Below are 13,831 nucleotides of genomic sequence, written 5' to 3'. Positions count from 1 at the left end.
TAAGAAAAATAGCAATCAATAACTAAGATGGGGTCATTAAAGGAAAATCTTATCGTCTTTGTCTAGCTCCATTTAAATTTTTATACATTTTTTTTCAATTTTAGTCACTTAAATAATTTTCTTAAATTATTAATATTGCTCTGTCTGTAATTTTATGCCCTTTGTTGTTTTCTAGGACTGACTTCACTATGGGATGAGAGTTCCTGAAGTTTAGATTGACATCCTTTGCCATTTCCCAGACAGAATTCCCACCCACCCCAATGCCTGAACCTCTGAGAGCTGCACGAGCACCCCTGAGCCCTGGTTGCATCTGCAGAGAGTTAAACAAAGAGGATTTTAATGCCTTAAATGATCTCCCATTTAAACCTCCCCAGGTGCTAAGAGATGTGTCCTACTAAAAACCCTCTATGCTGTCCAAATATGCTGTTTTATGAAGTATAGATCATTTTCCAAGTTATTCTTTATCTAGGTTTTTACTGTTTGCACCTGCAGATATCTGAAATTTGCCATGAGTCTGTGCATTTTGGGGCTGGAGCTGTCTTTATGTCACACCCCACACATTCCCTGATGTGACAGATTTATGAACACAAATAGTTTTAGTTGTCCACCCCTAAAAAAAAAGAGTGATTGCTGATATTGATTCTTGCTTAATACAAAGGGTGATCACAGATTAAGATTAAGGTTGGAAAACATCTCCAACATGACTGAACCCAACCTCTGGGAGATGGTTGAGTGGGCATGGTGGTTTTGGGGCAAAGTGCCACCAGCTGGGGCAAAGTGACCAGTTCCACTCATTTATTGAACACATCCAGGGTTTGTGACTCCTCCACTTCCCTGGGCAGCTCATCCCAATGCCAGACCACTCCTGCAATTAAGGAATTTTTCCTTATATCCAACCAGATTATTGATTTTTACTTTAAAAAAAAAAAAAAAGAAAAAAAAAAAAGAGAGAGACGGAGAAGGTGATTATTGAGTAATTCTTTATCTGGTGAATTCAGCCCACTGCCTACAGTGAGTGAATAATAAGTTTTTAACAAGTGGAAATAAAGGTGTAGCAGGAGGGCAAAGGAGTCTGCAGAACTTCAGATTTTTTGGCAGGTGGAAACTCATTAAAAGTGCACATGCTTGAGGAGGCAGCAGACAGATTCTGTACTGCTCTTGAGACAATGCTCACAGAAAAATTCCTGTTTCATCTGCCTGATAAATGGTGATCTTGGAAAAGAAAGTGGTCCTTCTGCAGGCAGCTGTGCAATTCAGTGCCTCACACTTCCTTTCTCTGAGCACTATAAAGATGAAGTCTATTGCCTTAGACGTTTACAAATCAAATCTTTTCATGCCACTAACTGCTTTTGGAGAAAAGCACAGATGTGAAATCCCTGCTTGGCTCTGAAGGGAGGCCAGCAGCAGGACTGCTGCCAGCAGGGTCCACCCCTGCACCCCAGAGCCCTGAGGAGCACTCCCAAAAACAGTCTGAGATTTTGGGTGTGAGTTTGATCCGTGCTGGGATCTGTGTTTTTGGGTGTGAGTTTGATCCATGCTGGATCTGTGCTTTTGGACACTGCTGTGAGTTTGTGGCCCCAAGTTGGGCAGATCCTCGAGGGCTCCCCTGGCAGGGGAGACCCTCCTGGAGCAGTTCTGTGTCAGGAACAAGAGACACATTGAACTTTTTCAGTCTTCAGCTTCTGTTTAATGTTATCTTATCAAAACTCCAGCACACTGGCTGCACCAGACTCTGCGTGCAGGAAAACAGCACAAAAATGGCCAACAGTCTCTTGTTACAAGGCCTTTTAAGTCTAATCAAAAACTAAGCTACCCAATTAAGAAGTGACACAAAAAATATTTTCCTTTCTAACCCAATAACTGACCCCTAAAGACCCACAATGCAGATTTTTCTACCCAATTACAAGATACCACCCAAACCCAAGAAGAAAGAGGAAGAAGAAGAAGAAAGGAACTCAAGAAAACACCCTGTATCCTCCATCTTGAACCCATCTGTCAATTTGATTTTAGTTTAATCTAATTTGGGATAGAGCTTAAATCTTACAAAAAAAACATATGGAAATCTTTATTTTTATCTTCTGGGAAACTTACCCCAAGAGTTTGAAGCAATTTAAACCTTTAAACTGAGAATGATGTCAACCCAAAGATTGGTCATTATTGGGACTGAAGCTGATTTTTGAGCCCACTGTGGATCTGGAACTGCTTTCATGAAGTGACCCCTAGTTTTTTTATTTTTGAGATATAAAGATGTGAGTGGCATTGAGATGTCAGTGTATAAAGTTCTTTCCTCCACAAAAGCACAGCACGTTAAAATTCCAAGTGATAGAGGAGGCTTTTCTGGCATGTAGCAGGAAACATTCTGAATGACTCCAGCATGGTTTTCCTCTTGTCAACAAGTTAATTTGAAGAAAAATAGCTGTGCTTCCAAAATAATAGTGTGTCCTGTCATAGAATTGCTGAACACTTGGTTCTGCTACAAGAATTTTTATTAGAGAGAAGCAAGACTAATTTACAAACATCAAGAGGCAGAATGTGATAAACCTGGCTGTGCTTGGATGTTTAGAGAATCTGCACTGTCAGTTTAGCTACAAATGTGCTGTGGCAGTCAGGAACACTTGCCAAACTTCACTGCAGCCAAAGCCCACTTTATATTCTAAAAGGATTTCTTGGTTTTTTGAGACAGACAAAGGTCATGAAGTCTGACTTGATGTAGTATATGTCTCCATCAGCTGGGTATTCAAAAGATAGAAGTTGAAGTCCCTAAAGTCTGTTGCAGCTATTCAGTTACATGGATTACAAATGTACACTTGAATTTCTTTCATGTGGCATTTTCATCTGAGATGAAAATGAGAGGTGGAGGGAAAGAATGAAGCAGTAATAAAGGATTAAAAAAGCTTTTAAGCTCATCCTAAAAAGAAATATATTGCATCTGTCCATCAGTCATATTGCCATTGACCATTTAAAAAATTCTGAAAGTCCAACACCTTTTGGACAATGATTGCCTGTAAATGTGTACTGCAATTCCCTGCTTCATTCACTATTTTGCACTGATGCAAAATAGGAATACATAATTGTCCACAGCATGGCTGAAGACTTACCTGAGTTTTGATAATGACAATTTCCCAAACTTCTACAACTCTGTCAGCACAGCCTTCAGTAATTTCCCTCTTTTTTGTATAAAACTGACAGTGTGTGATCCTGGGTCTGGTTTGTATGGCCTTGATTCCTCCCTTCTCCTAAAAAGAAACACATCATTATGGCCTCCCTGCCACTTTTGTGAGCACAAGCTATTACATCTCTTTCTCTCTCTTCTGGATATTTTTTCAGAACCTCCACATGGATTTTTTATTATTATTCACCTCATAATATCCTAAGGAGGTATTTCCTGTGAACCCCTAGTCCTGGTGATGCAAACACTAAATGGCATTTACAGTGCAAAGCTGGTTTAATTTGTTTCTTCAGCAGCAAATCAGAGGATGGATTTTTAACTCTAAGGACACCTTTTTTGTCTCCAGAAAGAGATGGAACACTGCTACCTGTGCTGCATGTAAATGAGAGTCAGCTCCCTAAGTGGGAGGCTGAGCACAGGGTAATTCTGACCTCTGAAGTGGATGTTATGTTGATTTGAACACATATGTATCCCAGCTACAAATCAGCACTAAGTTATACAAGTCGAGGCCTCTTTGACTTGAAACAGCTGCTAAAGGCAGAAATCAAACACAGAGACACCCGACAGAACTGAGTCCTGGCAAGCTGCAGTGGGAGCTCTCAAACACCTCCGAGGGCTTTTACCAACATTTTTGCTTTCACTTTCATCAGTATTGAAGGCATTACGTGATTCCCTCTGAAAATAAAGATATCCAAGGAGGATGAAATAAGAGAAAAATCTATATCTGAATGTATTATTTGCCTGTTGCCTCAGAGAAGAGCTCGTTGCTGCAGTGCTCTAACAAACCGCTCTGTGCTGGGCTCTGCCTGCATTCCTCATGGCACAGCTCTGCTCTCTGCAGTCTCACACAGCATTTCTGGAGTGACACACTAAGGCAGAGGATTTTACTTTGGATTCCACAGGAAAAGATGGAGAGCATTCAGAACTCCCAACCTCAGCATTCCCAGAGCAAATAAACAATAAATTCCAACATGCGTCCACAACACTATAAATAAACATGCCCATTCCCTACAAATCTTTATTAGAATTGTAAATTTTAATTTTTCAACTGCATTTCAGGACCCTAAAGCTCATCCTATTCCACCCTGCCATGGGCAGGGACCCTTCCACTGTGCCAGGCTGCTCCAAGCCCTGCCCAGCCTGCCCTTGGACACTTCACATCGCTTTGTGCAGCCTGTGCCAGGGCATCACCACCCTCACAGAGGAGAATTTTCCCTAATATCTACTTCAAACTCACTCCCTGGCAGTTGGAAGCCATTCCCCCTTGTCCTGGCACTATATGCCCTTGTAAAAAATTTCTTGATGAAAGGTATCTAGGCAAAAATAATTTAGTTTTTCTCCTGGCTTTCTCAGTTTCTGCTAACCTGAGGTTTTCTGAGAGAGAAGACAGGAATAGAGATTAAATCAGACCTAAGATCTTCCTTCTCTCGCCCCTTAATGAATGTCATGAGACCCAGCCTGCTGGGTCTCTCATTATCAGGTAATCATGCTGGACCTAAAATAACTTTGCTTCTGAAGCTCTATCAAAACCTGACCTTTCCTCAAAACCTTTTAATAAATTGTCACTTTCTTATTAAATTAATCTTGGAAAAAGACCTGGCCAAGGGTGTTGTCTTGATTTTTAAAAGTGTTAAGTTTTCTTTTATAGTTCTTTTGAAAGTTTTAAAGTTCTTATAAAACTTCTTTAGTTTTCTGATAATGTTTACATATTTCTACTGGAATTCTTATGCACTGTTCATGTAAATAAAGATTGTTTTGCATTCTTCTTTTTGGGAGGAGAGAATTGATGAATTGAGAATTGTTGGACTGTTGGTTTGACCAGTGTGGTTGGAGAGGTGGCAATTTCATCCTCCAATCCACTGTCACTTTTAAATTCTATATTTTGTAAAGTCAGAAATAAAATTAACTATTTTTTTCTTTTGAACTTAAAAAAAAATTAAAAAACACTTTTAAAAATCAAAACAACACAAGGATTTGCCCATGGACTTTTACTTTACACATCAGCATGTCTGTGCATCTGTAAGTACACACACACTGTCCTTCCAGCACTACTGACCAACCAGCATTTTTGTGAACCCTTAGTTTTATTTTCAGCTATAGGCTTCTTTTCTGATCTTTTTGTGCAACTAAAAGGCTTTGGGAACTATAGATGACGCAGGCAAAATTAATAAAGCCTTGTGGCAGTATTTTAAACTTCTCAGTGGACCACTTAAACTGTGAGACCAAGTGTGTAAAAATCTCCATCTCTTTCCATGCCAGACTGATAACAGAGGAGCAGTTCCAGAGCTCTGTTTCTCCTTTCACATTCTGTTTACAATAGCAGCCAGCCTTCTTTTGCTTTATACTTGCTTGAGCAGTTATCTGGCAAACCTGGGGAATGGTTAGTGCTTTTCTCTCGTGGCAGGAAAGAGAAGCAAGCCATGATTATACCAGAAATAAATACCTGAGAGATTTAACCTCTGGCCAAGTACAGGCTCAGGATGGATGGCACTGCATATGCCTATGAGCATCACCAAAATAAACAGTCTCCTCAGGAAACTGGCAATACATCAAACTGTAATTCACAGCTGAGGAGGAATTCCTGGATAATCCTCACAAAAACAGGCACTGAGAGGATTCCCTGCTCCTGCCAGTGCAGCCCTTCACTGCTGGACACCGCCGTGTCACACAGACCTCCACTAAGAGATGCTGCTTATTCTGAATTAATTAATTTTGTCTGACTCATTTCCCTCTGAGCTAACACTGCTTCCTCACTGTCTAACAGCTAAAGAAGCAGTTCCCAGCACAAATTCATTCCAGGACATGGCATTTATACCTGTTCTTTGCAAAAAATCAAACAACTAACCAATGAAACAAAAAAAACCCACACAACCCAAGAATCCACCTTTTCTAGAAGGGAAGGTCTCATGTTCAGGCATTTACCTTTCAGAGACTAGTTTGGGCTGCAGTTTTGACGTGGAATTTTCCAGAACTGTGGTGGGTCAGCCTTGGCTGATGAGCAAACTCCCCCCAGCTCCTGGCTCACCTTCCCCCAGCTGGGGCAGGGGGATCAATGGGAAGAACACAAATGAGGATGCTCAGGGGTCCAGAGAAAGACAAGGAGATTGCTCCAGGTGCACCCAGTGCAACAGCTCAGCCTTCTGTTCCCGTGCACAGTTTGTAGAGAAGTGGTATTTCAACCTGACAAACCCAGAATCACAGTTATATCAGTCTTTGTTATCAGCTTGTCAGCCACCTAATAAATACATTCCATCACCTCTGTGGGAGTTTTAGTCATTTAGATGGTAATTCCTGCTTCACAGGTATGTTCTACACCAGGTGCCAAATATAATCATCTATAATATTACTGCTGATGTATTTTAACACTCTTCATGTCCCCACACTTGTTTGTGGTTTTATTATGTAGGAAGTGTCTGAATTTAAATTTATATGTTCCATCCATGCAGGACATCTTCCTCATGCAACCTGAAAACATTACTGCACTTCTGAAATGTGACAGCAAGACAAAGAAACAAAAATTTTTTGAGCAGTCTAAGCTAACATTGAATATTTTTATCCTGGTCTGTTTGTGAAGTGTCCTATGAGCTCAGTAGTGTAGTAGAAGTTATTTTAGAATTTTTTTTTTCATCTCAACTTTAGATATTCAGGATGTTTCCCTCCAGCCTGCCAGCCAGCTGCAAATGGCTTTGCAGTTGTCTCTCCCCACTTCCAGATTGGCCTTCTGGGAGAGAATAGGGATTAAGTGAGAACATGGCAGGAATAAAAGCTGGACAGGCTCTCCCACATTTTGTATCAGACTCCCAATCTACCAATCTGGACCAGCTCTTTCCCCAGGTACTTCTGGAAGCTTTTCTATCCATGGTGCTGTAATGTGTAACAAGGAACAATAATTTTAGCTGATTTTTTAAGTTATTTTAGTGAGCACATATATACATTTTGCATAAATAAAGAGAGATATTTAGAACTGTATCTATAACTTTAAGGTGGTTTTTTTTGAAGAATTGTTTGAGTAATACAGGCACAATATTTTTCAGATTTTAAAGGCAAGAAGACTTTACTGTAGAGGACTTCAGCCTGTAGCAAAGGGGGGAAGGGAAAGGGCTGTTAGCAGTATCTGCCATTATTGCCAGAATTTTCTACTGCCAAATCCATAACACTTTCGGTCTGAAGTTTTCTGAAGGACAAAGCACAGCCCCTATTAATTCCCATCTTAAAAAAAAAAGTCCCATCTCCAAAGTCTGTCTTATTCTTTGATGTGTAAAAACTGAAGTGCATCCAGGATGAGGACTCACCTGTGAAAACATGGCAATTAGTTCTGCATGAAAGCAATCAAGTAAAATTCAAGAAGAGGAACAAGCTCTTCTGTCTCAGCTACTGTCCCAGAAGATCCTTCCAAAAGGATGATCAATACTGGGAAATATTTAACAGCAAAGGAATACTTTATTTGAAAAATAAAAGAGTGGTCCTCAAACCACTCAATTTTTGGCCTAAAGGGTTAAAAAGCAAACAGCAGAATAAAACTTTAAAGTGTTAGGTCTGGAAAAAATGGAAATGAGCTGGAATTTGTATTCTGAAGAAGAGCTAAAGTAGAGCAAGAGAAGAAAACAGCTGCTTCAGGAATACAAACACTAAATTTATGAATGCAAGGAGCGCAGTGTGTTGGAGCTGTTCAATGCATTGTGTAAAGCACCACAACTGTTGCCTTAGAATATTTAACCAGGAAGGCTAAAAACTTAGACCAGGCTGGACTAAGTTCATTGGTGGGTTGCCTCCCCATTCTTTTTGATTATTTTTGAATTATTTCTTTTCCTGCTCATGCTCAAGCCTGCAGAAGCTGTGGCAGTCCCAGGCAGTGGTGAGTCTCTGGTGACACTGAAGTGACACCTGGCCCAAGCCAGGTTTGCTCACCACGACAGCATCTAACTATGGTACTGCATTCTTACTCAGTTCATCTCCTAAATGGCTCCTCCAGAAAGCAACCAAGAGCAGAAATACCAAAACCTAACTCGGATGAGAAAACACAGATTTAATTCCAGGAGTGAAACAAATGCAATGTCATCCAGGGTTGTCAGGGATGTGGGGAGGTACCCATATGCTTGCCATCAAATTTTAACATCACTTTCTCGGTCTTTTTGCTGTCTGTCTCAAATTTTGTTGCTTTAATCACCCTCAAAACAACAAAAAAAAGGTACCCTACACTTAAACTTAGTCCAGGCTGGACTAAGTCCATTAGTTGATTACCTCCCCATTCTTTTTGATTATTTTTTAATGATTTCTTTTCCTGCTCATGCTCAAGCCTGAAGAAACTGTATTGCAATAGGCTAATATAATATTGTCTATTTTTTTATATATATTGTCTGCTACTTACCCTCAAAACAGCAGCAGCAGGTAATAGAAGAAGGGGAATTTTGCCATTCTGATTATCTGTTGCTGATTATTCTGGTTATCCTGACCTGCTCTGCAAGTCTGTACCAGCGGCAGGGGCCTGGACAGAATTAGAATATATTAGAATTAGAACTAGTAATGAATACAAAAGGCTACTGAAACCTTCTATCCCTACAAGCATGTGTGTTCTTGAACTGGACCAGAAACAAAACCAGATGAACTTTGACTCATACTCAGGAAGAATTTCTGTCCTCACAGGCAGCACACACTGCTCGATCAGTGAGTGGAATTTGGATCACTGGGTAGCAAAAGGGATCCGTGTATGCCTGGAGAAATCAGTCACTGAGGAGGGGCAGAGTGCTCGTGACATGGCCAATAACTGGTCCTCTCAGGAGAAAATGCTGTGGAGAAGAAATGCCATTTCTGTGCAGGGAGGACACGAGTAAAGCCCTGCTCTCTGGGGCTGCAGCTGCACTCGGAGGAGCTCGGCTCACTGCAGCCTGGCTGGCTGGGTTACACACGCTCAGCGAGGGCAGCAGAGCCTTGCTGCTCCTGCCTCCAGGACAGAACTACTTAAAATCATTCCAAAGGCAGCCAAGCCTGGAGAGACCTCATAAAACCTCTGGACAATCAAACACGACACCAAAGTGCATCTCCCCCGGAGAATGGATAAACAAAGTGCTCAGCAGTGAGGGGATGAATTTGCAGGTGTGTCGTGGTTTGGCACAGAAAAAGAATTTTCTCAGAAGGAAGAGGTCAATCCAGTCAGGGGTTGCTTTTTCATGGGGGCCCTGGCATTGTGCCAGTGTCAAACCATGACAGGGTGACACAAACCCACCTTTATCCACAGTCACGCTAAACGAAGATCCATGGGAATCCTTTGGAAGTGCACTTATGGGGGTTCTTGGCTCCTTCCATCCTCAGCAGAGATTCATCAATACAAACCATCCTCTTTCTATTGGCTGTGGACAAAAACCTAAAATTAAAACCAATCTTTGTGACTGTTTGCTGAAATAATCAGTTTTATTCTTGTTTACAATTACTTTAGAACATAAAAGAAGCTGCTGGGTACATTATCAGTTACACTCTGCTTGCCAGTCTCAGCTATTTATGATACTAAATTATACAGCCTAATTATAAAACAAAAAGTTGCCAAAAATCAGGGAACTCATAAACTGGGAAAGCAGAAGAGGTAGGAGGGATAAGCCAATGCCATTGGAAGCAATGGCTAGCCTCCTTCAAAAGAATAATTCCACATACTATTCAACAATCAATAATCAGTAAATTTTATCCATTTGAATATAGTTTAGCAGGCACTATCCTGTGACAGCTATTGTCAAACATACTATTATTTTTTTGGTCCTGTTGTAAAGATTTTTGGTCATAGGATGAGTCCCAATTTCTAGGAGTATCCTAAATTGCAAAAAACCACTCTGCATGTTTTCATTTGGATTGCAAATGAAGCAAGGTGCTTTCATACCATATCCTACTTCTTCTGTATAAACACTGCCTATAACTACTTATCTCATGATTTTAATTTAAGAGCTAATCGCCTAAAATTAATATATTATATTAATAATATTATTAATTTTATTAATTAATATTAATTAATATGGCAGGTTTTTGTATTTCCCTTGCACGGTTTCATTGCAGGTTTTCAGCTGGAATGGCTCAGCCCCACTGCAGGCTTCCCAAGATAACAAATTTGTGGCAGCTTGCTGAATAACCCCAGTGCTGCTCAGTCACTCCGAGCTGCTCCATCTGTGTGTCCATCCATCCATCCAGAGAGGCAGATGCTCTCCGAGTGCCTCACCCACCTCTCCCGAGGGATCCACAGCCCAAAAACACTCCTGCCAAAGGCAGGCAGGTATTGTAAATGCAGGTGAACCCAATGGGAAGAAATGCTGATGTCTGACTCAATTCAGAAGGCGGAATGATTTCTTTATTATAACTATGCTACTTATTATAAGTATGCTACATTAACTATGTTAATATTCTATATAAAAGGAGAATATTAAAACTACATACTACTTTAACTCTACCACAACTGGTGCCCCTCTCTGAGAGTCCAGCCCCAGGTGGGTTGGATTGGCCACCAGGCTCAAACAATCCTCACCAGAATCCAACCAAGCATCACCCCAGGTAAACAATTCTCCAAACACATTCCACATGGGAAAAACAAGGAGCAGAAATAGAAATTGTTTTCTCTTTCCTTTCTCTCTGTGCACCTCTATGAAAAATCCTGAGAGGGAGAGAAATGTGCTGCCACAGGCAGGTGTTTGCTCACCTGGGCAGGTGCACTGCTGGCCTCACAGTCAGGGAGAGAGGGACACTGCAAAGGGGGTGCAGCGTCAGAAAATGGGATCACCCATGGAAGCATTCGAACAAGAATGAATAGAAAGCAAACATTCCAGGCAGGAAGGAGAGGAGGTCAGAGATCAGGCAGATCCCAGACTGACAAGCTGAGGTTTTCTTCACACCCACAGATCTACCACCTCCATTGCTTTGCCACTGATAGGCATTTAGGCAACTCAATTATTCTATTATTGAAATTAGATAATGAGATAATTATATAAACTTCCTTTCTAAGCTTGTACATGCTCCACTGACACAGGTTGCAGAAATATTCCTGCCAAGAATTTGATTATTAAATGTGAACTTGCTTCAGCAGAGATGCAGACATGCCCTCCATTCTTTGTCACACATCTGTGCAGCTCTGTTTTAGTTCAGCACAAAGTTGAAGACATGGGATGTGAACCAGCAGCTAATCATTTTCCAAAATATTTGGAATATTGGCTTTAAATATTTATATTGGCTTATAAATATTTCCTTAGAATAAATATTCTCTTTTAACAAGGGATTTTATTCAAAAAGCTTTACTTATATTTTCATTCTCATGCTTTATGATGCACAAAAAATCAGTTTTTAATGAAAGATGATAATAACATACTTACAAATCACATAAGTCAAGGGACTGCGTTTAATGAATAACCCTTGGACAAAGCACCAATGCATTTGAGTAGGTAAATTTCCAGTAAGTTAAACATTCCATCACTTCAGTATCAAAGCTGCTGCCTTGAGCAGCTTTTCACTGCTGGGACATTTGTGGGAGAGTAATTACCATTACTCTTTTGCCAAAATTTGCCAGAATGGGATGCCACTCAGGCAGCAGAATGCTCACGACCAGGATTCCCTCATCTGTCCCAGGGGAACATCAGCCAAGTTCACTCCAGTCCAACTGGTCCTGCACTGTGCTGAATCAAAGGGAATGGAAGGATTTCTTCTAAAGAGCAACTGTTCAGGCTCATATACATTTTATAACACGGTAAAAATAAATTCAATTATCAGAACTGCTCCAACACTGAGCCTTTTCCATGGGCTGCAGCTGTTCCCAAACTGCTCCAGCAGTTTGGGAATGCTTTCCCATGGGATTCAGTCCTTCAGGGACAGGCTGCTGCTCTGTGGGTACCCTGCAGGGCCACTGATGCTGCCAGCAAACCTGCTGCCCGTGGTGTTCCCACGGGGACACGGCTTTTTTCAGGAATGTCCCGCTCAGCTGGGCTCCTCCAGGGGCTGCAGGTGGGTCCCAGCTGGGCTCCTCTGCAGGGAAACCTCTGCCCCGGAGCCTGGAGCAGCTCCTGCCCCACGCTGGGCTCTGCAGGGCTGTGTCTCCTGTCTTCTCACCCCGCAGCTGCTCCCGGGCACAAACTGTGCCCCACATCAGCCCAGATGTGCTGCCACTGTCCCTGCTGGGCTGAGCTGTCCCCACAGCAGCCCCACGGCTCTGTCAGCCACGGGGGAACCTTCCAGCAGCTTCCCTGCTGCAGTAGCCTTTTGTATTCATTACTAGTTCTAATTCTAATATATTCTAATTCTGACCAGCCCCTCCCCACCCAAACCTGCCCGTGCACAGGGACACAGGTGACCCAAGGGCTGTCACCCTGATTGTTAAGATTTTCTAAAGCCTTCTGAGTTTACCTTCTGTTTGAAAACTTTCCCACACATTTTCTATAAACAACATATTATTTTGCATTCCTTCGTGGGGGTGAAGGAAATTGATGTACTGGTGGTTTGTCCAATGTCTCGACTGTCACCTTTGGAAAAGTATAAAAATTGGAGTCAGAATAATAAACATCCTTCTTTTTGCCTCGTGCTGTGCTTTTTGTGTCCTATAGCGACAAAGGGCCACAGCAGCATCACTCCCAGAGCCAGGCAGAGCTGCCAGGAGAGGGGCAGTCAGGGCTGGGCCACCTCAGTCCCCACCTCTGGCCACAGGTGCAAATTTGTCCTTCAGAAACCTGCAGAAGGTTTGCATGTCTTTGCATCATGCAAATGCACTCTCTTTCTGACATTGCAATAATCCCCACTTACACTCCTGACTGCAAGAATATGCTGTTAAAATCACGAGAAGGGAAAAAAAAACCTCCTGTTGAGAGAGTATCTTTGATAAAGCAGCAGTGGCCTGGGTGTCAATTAGGCCTAGGGACATACAGGTTTTTTAATGTAAGACAGAACTGCTGGTTTTAGTCATACAGGTGGATTCATTTATAAATGCTGACCCTGACATATAATTTTCAATAAAAGCTGTGTTTTTCTATCTAATTTCCATCTTTCAGCTGAGACATTAGCATTTCTTATTCAATGTTCTTCCCTCTCAAGCATTACCTCAGATTAATTGGCACTGTATAAAATAAGTTCCTGGGTGCACAATGGTAACCATGGTAGCCTTCATCCTATCTTCACAATGCATTTGCAATTCAGTTCTCAGGAAAACATAATTAGTACGTAGCATAATATATTCTCTCCAAACACATCACCGTGCTAAGAAATACACTAAATCAAAGCAAATGATGCCTACAACCTCCACCCAACTGGGCTCCCGTTGCTGAGCAGTTACATTACAGATGAATATACTCTTAAATAGTTTTGCTGCCGCATCCCCAACTTGCACAATGTGTTTTTCTCTCCCCGTGTGCCTCTGCTTCCTGGCCAAAGGGTGGCAATCTTCTCCTGACTATCAGCAGACAGGCAGTGGAATTGCATTCCTGCAGGAATTGGAGCATCTCTGCCCAGCCAAGGCAGAGCTCTGCATCATTAACTGCAGTGCTAACTGGGTCCCAGTACCTCAGCAATGACCCCTTCAGCTACAGGAACAGAAATATTCAAACACCGTTTGGGCTGTTACCCAACAGCTGTGTGAAAGTACATTCACGTGGATCTCCTTGCGGGGGAAATTAAAAAGCATATGCAGCTTAAAAAGCGAGTGTGTTCTCTGCT

The 13,831-nt window shown here is 41.8% G+C and overlaps 1 long non-coding RNA gene across 1 annotated transcript in view; it reads right to left on the bottom strand.

Moving 5' to 3' along the window:
- The window catches only part of LOC144247121 (uncharacterized), a 218,174-nt gene that overhangs the window by 164,914 nt on the left and 39,429 nt on the right, over positions 1 to 13,831 (bottom strand). Inside the window, exons 5-8 of the long non-coding RNA XR_014952393.1 lie at positions 9,393 to 9,516; positions 8,538 to 8,654; positions 6,092 to 6,349; positions 3,099 to 3,236 (exon numbers count right to left, since the gene is read on the bottom strand). This is a non-coding gene — a long non-coding RNA (uncharacterized LOC144247121). The remainder of the gene's footprint in view (positions 1 to 3,098; positions 3,237 to 6,091; positions 6,350 to 8,537; positions 8,655 to 9,392; positions 9,517 to 13,831) is intronic.

Source organism: Lonchura striata, chromosome 4A (assembly GCF_050655825.1).
Source record: "Lonchura striata isolate lonStrDom1 chromosome 4A, ASM5065582v1, whole genome shotgun sequence".
NCBI classification, from domain to species: domain Eukaryota; kingdom Metazoa; phylum Chordata; class Aves; order Passeriformes; family Estrildidae; genus Lonchura; species Lonchura striata.
This window is presented reverse-complemented; position numbering and strand designations above follow the sequence as displayed.